Genomic DNA, 9588 nt, shown 5'->3' with positions numbered 1-9588 from the left:
GTAAAAGCCTTTTAGAACTTTAAGTTGTTTTTTTTTTCGAGTCGTCAATGCATCAGATGATACCCTTCCTTCCACGATAGCCGCAACTTTATAAACCCCAGTATTTCCGTCATGACAGACATGTATGGTTTCAGAGAATGTCTGTATCATTTAAAAGTAAAACGTGTTATTTGTATTATTATAAAATATAGAAAGAGGGACGGAGACCATTCTAAATATTTATTGCATAAAACTTCCTAAGTAAGACACAATCTAAATTATCGATGCAACGTAAAACAAAAGTCTAATGTGATTCAGATTGTTTTGGAATATGTGGCTATCAGCAGAGCCCCGTTACCCTCGTGTCGGATGTTTCGTTACACTCGAGTCGGATGTTTCGTTACCTTCCAGCCTAATGTTACACTCCATTCGGGTGTTTCGTTACCCTACAGACGGAGGTTTCATAACCATCCAGTCGGGTGTTTCGTTACACTCCAGTTGGATGTTTCGTTACACAGAAAAATATTCTTTGATTAACATGAAAGATAGATTGCTTTTGCGCAGTGCGTAACGCAGTCTATAGATACGTGTTTCTCGCTGCTGATATACTAAAATCTCCTTTAGAAGCATAGAACACAACTAGAACACAACTAAGCAACATAATAGCATACTCTGTTCATGTTTCCTACTCAAGAGTTATCTGACATTGTAAGTTCTATAAAAGTTATATTTTTATATTCATCATTTATAATATATTTTCTTTTTATCTGTTTAGTTATACATAATTTATATCTTAATACTGTCATTACATGTATTTGTTTTGTTTGGTTTTCTACAGTGACCTATACATTGTTTTCTCATTAAGTCTTATCACTAAGTGACATTGTTTTCGTAGTAGACATTTGTAGCCTATCGCATACCGATACACTCGTTTTTTCACTTAAGAATATAATACAAAGTTTGCCTGCAAGGAGCTGTATGATTGTAAGGAATAAATCATATGGATCTATAAATTTTACAACTAATGATTTAATAGTTCTGTTCCTCCACAACGTTACACTAATTTTGTATGTTTTAGAATACATATCGGAATTGTATGTATTAATGACTTTTATTTTTACCAGGTGTGTCTCCTTTTAAGTGTAGTAAATCGACTCATTTCTTTTAATTCCAACAAACATTTGCATTTGAATGTGATTATGCCGCTGAAATAATTCACATTCATAAACACGATCTTACTTCACAATTACGATTTATCATTTCTATTATTATAATAAAATGGACAAAAGGGAGGTTTTGAGAATTAAACCTAGCGTTTCTTTTTTGCATGTCTATTAGATATTAATTGTTATGTATAGGATAGACAACGAGTGCTGTTGTCTACGGGATATATACAACGAGCAAAGCGAGTTGTATATATCCCGTAGACAACGGCACGAGTTGTCTATCCGACTTAGACCACGTGACATAAAAACTGCAATTATTGAAAATTGCCCCACGCGTTCTATAGAAATTAGGATTAACGTGTTTTTATAAGAGTGATATTATCTTTGTACCGTTAGCGCTTTTTGTCGGTAGGGCATGTGAAAGAATGCAGGTTACTTTGTATAAATTCAGTTTTACGCAAATACCGGATTTACTAAAATTTGACGTTCATTAACACTTTGAGTCATTTGCATTCGCAAATGCTAAACAGTTAAATATGGATTTCTTAAAAATACTCAAAATTGAACTACTGAACAATTAGTTTTTGTGAGGAGTTTGCATGTTGGCGAAACACGATGACAGATACATTGATTCAAGAAGATAGCCAGGTTCCGAAACTACAAAAAAGGCTGACAGCAAATCGGAGGTAAACATGTTGGATAGAAAAAAATACTGTTGTTTGAAGTAGTCTGGTATTTTAATATTGACTAGTGCTTACTGGTAATATACTACATAATCACGTACAAATTATCAGATTCTATTAGAAATCACTTTTCAACAATCGGTATAAAGTCACAAAATAATTATGGTTATATTCATTTTTGTTCTTATAAAAACAGGAACCAGTGTCGGTGTTTATTTATTTATTTATTTATTTTGTTTATCAGGTTATAGTTAGTTCGTAGATGCTCGTAGGACTACGAACACTTTTAACAATATTATGACTTTCTTGTAAGAATGATGTAGTTGTTCTACTTTCTAACAGGGCCCAGTTGTTCGAAACTTTAACGGGTTGTAAGTTTAATTTAGTTTAGTTTATACTTATTTATTTAGCTCGATTGTGATGAAAGCTTCAAGCTAATTGTAACCACTCTCGAGTCCGTTGCCTGGGAAAACCAGTACTGGGGTCATATGAAAAGTCATGGTCGTGACCCCAATGATACTCGAACCCACGACCCCTGCATGAAGCTGATAAACTAACCGCCTGTTACATTTCTATTCAAGATACTAGTCTTGGTGGGTGGGAAACACTAGTATGATGTTTTAATTTTACTGTAAAGATGATTTAGTGTTTATAATACTTAACAAGTACATTTGTTTTTCTAAGTTTTCTAAACTGTCGAAATATAGAAATAAAGTTAATCGACCGTTAGCTCAGTCGCCTGTTAAAGTTTCGAACAACTGGCTCCGGTTGTTTGCAAATGTAAGGATCGTCCTGACATGTCTATTTTGTAACAAGTGATCATAAAAAGTTACAACTGTTGGAAACGTTTCAGTGAATGTGTAAATTACGTATTTACCAGTTGGTTCTACACTACAGACACGGAGTTTCTTGTAATTCAGTTTAATTTTTATATGTATAGTTATTCCAGTCTTGTATTTCAGTCATGTGAACCCTTTTATTGATATCCAATAACATGGGGTCATTTTTACGATATTAATATTTAGACCACGATAATCCGTAAATAGCCAATCACAAAGCAGACTTGTACCCGTCTATATTTCATATACAACAGTAGTGTTGTATATATATCGGGGGAAACTTGGGCAAAAAACGCGTGAATTTCGTGTCAGTTTACCACCTATCAATGCAGGCTAGCTAACGCCGGAGTTAAATGACCTTGCAATATTCTCACCAGTTATCAATGGGATAAAAAAAAAAGATTGACTTGGAGGTAAATTTAGTTGACAACGTCTAAATATTAATATCGTAAAAATGACCCCATGTTATTGGATATCAATAAAAGGGTTCACATGACTGAAATACAAGACTGAATAACTATACATATAAAAATCAAATTGAATTACAAGAAACTCCATATTTGTAGTGTAGAACCAACTGGGTAATTACGTGATTTACACATTCACTGAAACGTTTCCAACAGTTGTATTTTTTATGTTCCCTTGTTATAAAATAGGCATGTCAGCACGATCCTTACATTTGCAAACAACTAGATCCAGTTGTTCGAAACTTTTAACAAGCGATTGAGCTAACGGTCGATTAACTTTATTAGTATATTTCGACAGTTTAGAAAACTTAGAAAAATAAATGTACTTGTTAAGGACACTGGCACCAGATCAGAAAGAAAATGCCTCCGTACGTGTTATACCCTACCCCTAGGTATTCTATAAGAACCATGGTCATGAACGGGAAAGTGCACTAATCCGTTTCAATCGTACATTTCTCAACTTAAACGCGCAGTTCGGTGAATGGGTACCTAGTATATTGAACAAGCGATAATTTATCTTCCATCGTGCACCAGTCACATTGTCTCAATATTCCATATTGCTGAGATTATAAACATATTTTATGCTTTTGTCAACGTTACAGAAAAAACTTGCTTGAACTTCCCTAATGAACATCCGGTCTAGAGGTCACGGCAGTGCGCACATGTTTGGCGAAACGTAAACAAACACAAACAGATTTTTCAAAAATCACAATTTTACACTAAAACTCGAAATGATGAATGAAATTCATCTTGTATATGATCTTTAATTTGAAATCGTACATTGGTCTGCATCTGTTCAGTATATTTTATTCATTTTGCACATTTTGCTGCATTTTCACATTTTAGCGAACACGTGTAGTAAAATGACGATTGACATACATTTTTACAACAGCCAATCAGAATCGTTTTATAATCTAGAACGGAACTTCACCAGGGAAGTTCAAGCAGGTTTTTTGTGTAATGTTGAAATTACTATAAACTACGCGTTGTTTTTCTAAGATAAAATGTATTGAAAAAATGTGACCGGTACACAATGGAAGATAAATTACCACTTGTTTGATATCCATAGTACATATTTACCCCACTGCGTGTTTAAGGTATGAAATGCGCGATTGAAACGGGTTAGTATATTTTTCCGTTCACGACCATGGTTCTTATAGAATACCTAGGGGTAGGGTATAACACGTACGGAGGCATTTTCTTTCTGATCTGGTGCCAGTGGTTAAGGATTATAAACAATAAATCATCATTAAATACAGTAAAATTAAAACATTATACTAGTGTTTCCCACCCACCAAGACAAGTATCTTGAAAAGAATTTTAACCGGCGGTTAGTTTAACAGCTTAATGCAGGGGTCGTGGGTTCGAGCCCCATTGGGGTCACGACCATGACTTCTCACATGACCCTTGTACTGGTTTTCCCAGGAAGCGGACTCGGAAGTGGTTCCAATACGCTTGAAACTTTCATCACAATCGAGCTAAAACAAATTAATATAAACTAAACTAAGCTAAACTAACAGCCTGTTAAAGTTTCGAACAACTGGGCCATGTTAGAAAGTGGAACTACATCATTCTTACAAGAAAGGCACGATATAGTAAAACGTGTTCGTAGTCCTACGAGCTTCTACGCACTACTAATTAACACCGACACTGGTTCCTGTTTTTATAAGATGTATATTTCCAGTAAGCACTAGTCCATACTTAAAATACCAGATTTCTTAAACAACAGTATTTTTTTTATCCAACATGTTTACCTCCGATTTGCTATTAGCCTTTTTTGTAGTTTCGGAACCTGGCTATCTTCTTAAATCAACGTATCTGTCATCGTCTTTCGCCAACATGCAAACTCCTCACAAAAACGAATTGTTCAGCAGTTCAATTTTGAGTATTTTTAAGAAATCCATATTTAACTGTTTTGCATTTGCGATTGCAAATGACTCAAAATTATTAATGAACGTCAAATATTAATAAATCCGGTATTTGAGTAAAACTGAATTTATACAAAATAACCTGCATTCTTTCATATGCCCTACTGACAAATAAGCGCTAACGGTACAAAGATAATATCACTCTTATAAAAACACGTTAATCCTAATTTCTATAGAACGCGTGGGACAATTTTCAATAATTGCAGTTTTTATGTCACGTGGTCTAAGTCGGATAGACAACTCGTGCCGTTGTCTACGGGATATATACAACTCGCTTTGCTCGTTGTATATATCCCGTACACAACGGCACTCGTTGTCTATCCTATACTTAGACGTTGTCAACTGAATTTACCTCCAAGTCAATCTTATTTTTTTATCCCATTGATAACTGGTGAGAACATTGCAAGGTCAATTAACTCCGGCGTTAGCCTGTGTTAGATGGTAAATTGACACGAAATTCACGCGTTTTTTGTCCAAGTTTCCTCCGATATATATACAACGCTACTGTTGTATATGTAATATAAACGGGTACAAGTCTGCTTTGCGATTGGCTATTTATGGATTATCGTGGTCTAATCTTGGAAAGCGCGTTAGCTCAGAGCGGTATCATTTTTGAAGTCAATAACCCGAAAAATGGATAAACTTGACTTCGACTTACCTGCTCGAAAATTCGAGCAAGTACTTTGCGGAAGTTCTAGTTGTGTACATGGAAATGTAGAGACAGTAAGTCGGAAGTTCGACTTTCTAATTTGAAATTTCGACCTTCTTAATAATGTTCGAAGGATGTTAGATTAAATAACTTGAAAATTGACTCGAGTTACTCGAAATTTCGACTTACAAATTCGAAATTGCTACTTACGCAATTCGAACTTCAGCCAAGAATTTACTCGAAATATTGCCTTACTTTCTTGAAGTTATTTAGTTACCAACAATTAAACATGTAAATGATGAGAAAAGCGATGGAATCAAGGAATTAATAAATGTTTCGGTATGTGGAATCGCTTGCCTCTTCACAAATACAGGTATGTGAGAAAAGAAAATAGGTTCGAAAATTTCAAAGCGTTTAGGTGTGAAGAATACGAAAATGATGTAGACGCACCTTTTAGAGGTAGACGCGTGATTGTTTTTCACATCAAACACAAACAAATCTACAATCGAAGGAACTGCAGTATAGTTCTATATAGTATTGCTAATGTCCGTCAATCGGTCTGTAGTTTCACTTCCGAAATACAATACGGAATCTGCAAAGCTTAGGTAAAAGCCGAGTCAAGGTGCGTCATCAGAGAGTAAACAGAACATGATTCGCTCGGCAATGGAGGATTCGAACCCTGGACCTGAACAGTAAACTGATTCAGAAGGACATTCATTCATCAGTTGAACAGAAAGATGAGAGGTATACCGACCCTTCCTGGCAATATCCACGAGAATCGAATACAACAAAGCAGATCAAGGTACTGTTACAATAACCCTATTGATTTTGCATGAAGTTTAATGTAAATCCTTATCTGAAATAAATGTTGACTTGAAGACAGTGATAATTACACTGGCCATAGCTTTCGCAGATGTGGTGGTTCAAACGCCGCGGCGGTGGAGGATTCGTCGCAGAAGCGGTTGATAAATATGGCCGGGTGAATGTAATCGGTAAGTTTTTTTAACGAATTTTACCTTAATAATTTGTTCACCTTTAGCTGGAAACAACAAGTGAGACAGGAGCCGACATATGTACTTTTCAGGTCACAAACATTTGTTCAGTGCAAATCCTTGTCAAAAATGTAAACACTTCTGTACAGTTTGATGAGGGGCTGTCGTTTTCTGTAGAATTTCGATTAAAATTGAAGTATTCTGTATAAAACGACCCCTGATTACTTTTGCATTATAGCGTAAGTATGATCCTATCAAACAACAACTATTTCCTCGTAATCGCCGAATCGTCAATGCAGGAATATTAAAAAAATCTACCAAAAATAATTCCAACGCAGGGACGGTGGATACCGTTGCAACGCATTACGGTGTATCCGATTCCGTCAGTGACAATTTTGGACCTTTTACTTGCATAAATTGCACTATTTCCGGGATTTTGACTTGGGTTTTACCATTGCATCATTTTGACACTGACAGCAGTAAAAGCTCGATGTTTAGTTATAATTTTCAATTAATTTTCTTACTGTTGAAAACTATACCAAGAGTAACCTATACACCATGTTTTTATAATAAAAATGTTAAATATTGCTGAATACTGTATGTTTATATGAACGCATGTTCCAAAATATACACAAAATATCAATAGGTTGGCCTAATATCGAATGTTTAATCAATGTCTGACCCGATTCGATTTTTTCATCATATGCCTTACCATATTGACTAATGTATAATACATACGTAGACATATAACATTATTATACCTTACATAAATATCCAATGCAAATTTTCCATTAGGTTAACTTGAATAATATATCATATTCCCCAGTAATTTTATATCTCATGTGCAAAATCGTTATTTTCAGTTTCTGCGCATGTGATATATGATACATAATTTCATATCACCTGCGCAAAAGCGCTATTTTGTTTTTCTGCGCATGTGATATTATTTTTTTCATATCTCCCGTTGAGTGATTGATACTTTTGCACTGAGTAAAAGACTGAGACGTTAACTTTTCAGAAGATGTGCTTTTATAATTTAGGATTAAATTTCTTTCATTTGTGAACCCGGCCGATTTTTGGGTTTTTGGGTTTACCCGCTACCAAAGTTAAGTGTAATTCTGACAATATAGTATCTTTATTTGATTCCAAATCACATCCAAAAGGATGTTCATGTGCTACATAAAACAGTCCCATTCATGAACAATGCGGATTAGTTATCAATGATCAAGCAGCTCTGATTCAATCTGTATCCATTCATAGATTATTTAAGATTATAAAAGATCTATCAGTGATTAGGTTTTTCAGCCCATAGTTACATAAAAAGCTAGGTCAGACAGAGTTGATCACATATGTATTTGTTTTTCATTTATGTATATTTATAGATTGCTATTTAAATAGAAAATAAATCTAGCAAAACCCGCAACCACCAGACATCTCAAGGCTTTGATTCTTTTATTAATGATTTGTTCTACGTGCCAAACATTTCGAAAACAATTTTTTATCAAATATTGAATCGAAACTTTTTCCATGAGATTAGAAATGATATAACTAAGAAAATAACTGCTCACACATATATGTTTCATTTAGAAATAATATAGTTATCGCCGTTTTTCGAATGTTACTGCTAGCGATTTCAGCAGTGTGTCACAATGTTGTTGAAATAATTATGCGCATAAACATAGGATTCAGCGATATGCAAACGTCTCGACTAAATCTGTCAAAAATGTCTTATTACACAGAGGACTTGCCGCCCGAGTGCTAACAAGTAAGCACTCCTTAATTCAGTCTCCATTATTTGGTAATTCATTTTTAACGTTAGATAAATCATTTAAATAATTATGTTGATCTTACAGTAAATGTTTGACCTTTAATGTCATTTCGATATAATAAAATAAATATTGCATTCCTGAGAGGGTGATATGAAAAATGTTCACAACGAGATATATGAATATCGACCGAGGCGCCATATTTATATAATAGCATGTTATAAAAAGGTGGTATTGAGCTGCTGCGTTACATGAATTTAAGTGGGTGTTTTTATAATTTGATGAGTAACACACATTCACCTCTACAATATGTTTTTATTTTATGAACTTTATACTAGGATTTCAAACTGACGAGAAAGAAGTCAAGATTTCTTTTTTTGAATATTGCAAACTATACGAAGAAACAGATTACCAACATCTTACATATAGAAAACCATGATACGACAAGTAAAAGGCTAGAACTTCAATCTCCTCTCAAAGGGTCTCAATCAAATATAAGACACATTGATATATTTTTTTTTTTTTTTCTTCAGAACTCAAATTTACAGTAAATATGGAATATTACTCAATCAAAAAACAACCGAAAAAGTTACAATAAAATGGCATTATGTAACTCAACAGTAGTACTTAGTTCAAACGCTGTTTACTTCCTCCTCCAAATTACAGAAATATTGCGATTTGCAATGAAATATTTCACTTTGCCATTTACACAATATGCAGCTTTTGACAGCAAAATTTATTTTTGAACAGCTCTCGTATTGAGGAAAAAATTCACGAAGATTTAAAACAGAAAAGACCCGTGGTGACATTTCAACTTCATTATTTCACGATTTCTGCTTCCTGATTTCACGATTTCCACTTCATGAATTCACGATTTGACGATTTCCACTTCATGAATTCACGATTTCACGAAAAAACTTCACGATTTCTTGATTTCACGATTTCATGATTTCACGATTTCTTGATTTCACGATTTCCACTTCATGAATTCACGATTTCACGATTTCTGCTTCCTGAATTCACGATTCTCCTTTGGGGGCATAAAATTCCGACCTACCTACCCTGATTTTTTTTAATATGTTACTGCAAACAAAGAATTTTTTTTTTAGATCTAATTGA

At 34.3% G+C, this 9588-nt stretch overlaps 1 protein-coding gene across 1 annotated transcript in view; it reads right to left on the bottom strand.

Moving 5' to 3' along the window:
- Window positions 1-9588, bottom strand: part of LOC123547274 (WD repeat-containing protein 6-like) — a 197122-nt gene that overhangs the window by 135414 nt on the left and 52120 nt on the right. The gene's annotated exons all lie outside the window — the stretch shown is intronic.

Source organism: Mercenaria mercenaria, chromosome 9 (genome assembly GCF_021730395.1).
Source record: "Mercenaria mercenaria strain notata chromosome 9, MADL_Memer_1, whole genome shotgun sequence".
Taxonomy (NCBI): domain Eukaryota; kingdom Metazoa; phylum Mollusca; class Bivalvia; order Venerida; family Veneridae; genus Mercenaria; species Mercenaria mercenaria.
This window is presented reverse-complemented; position numbering and strand designations above follow the sequence as displayed.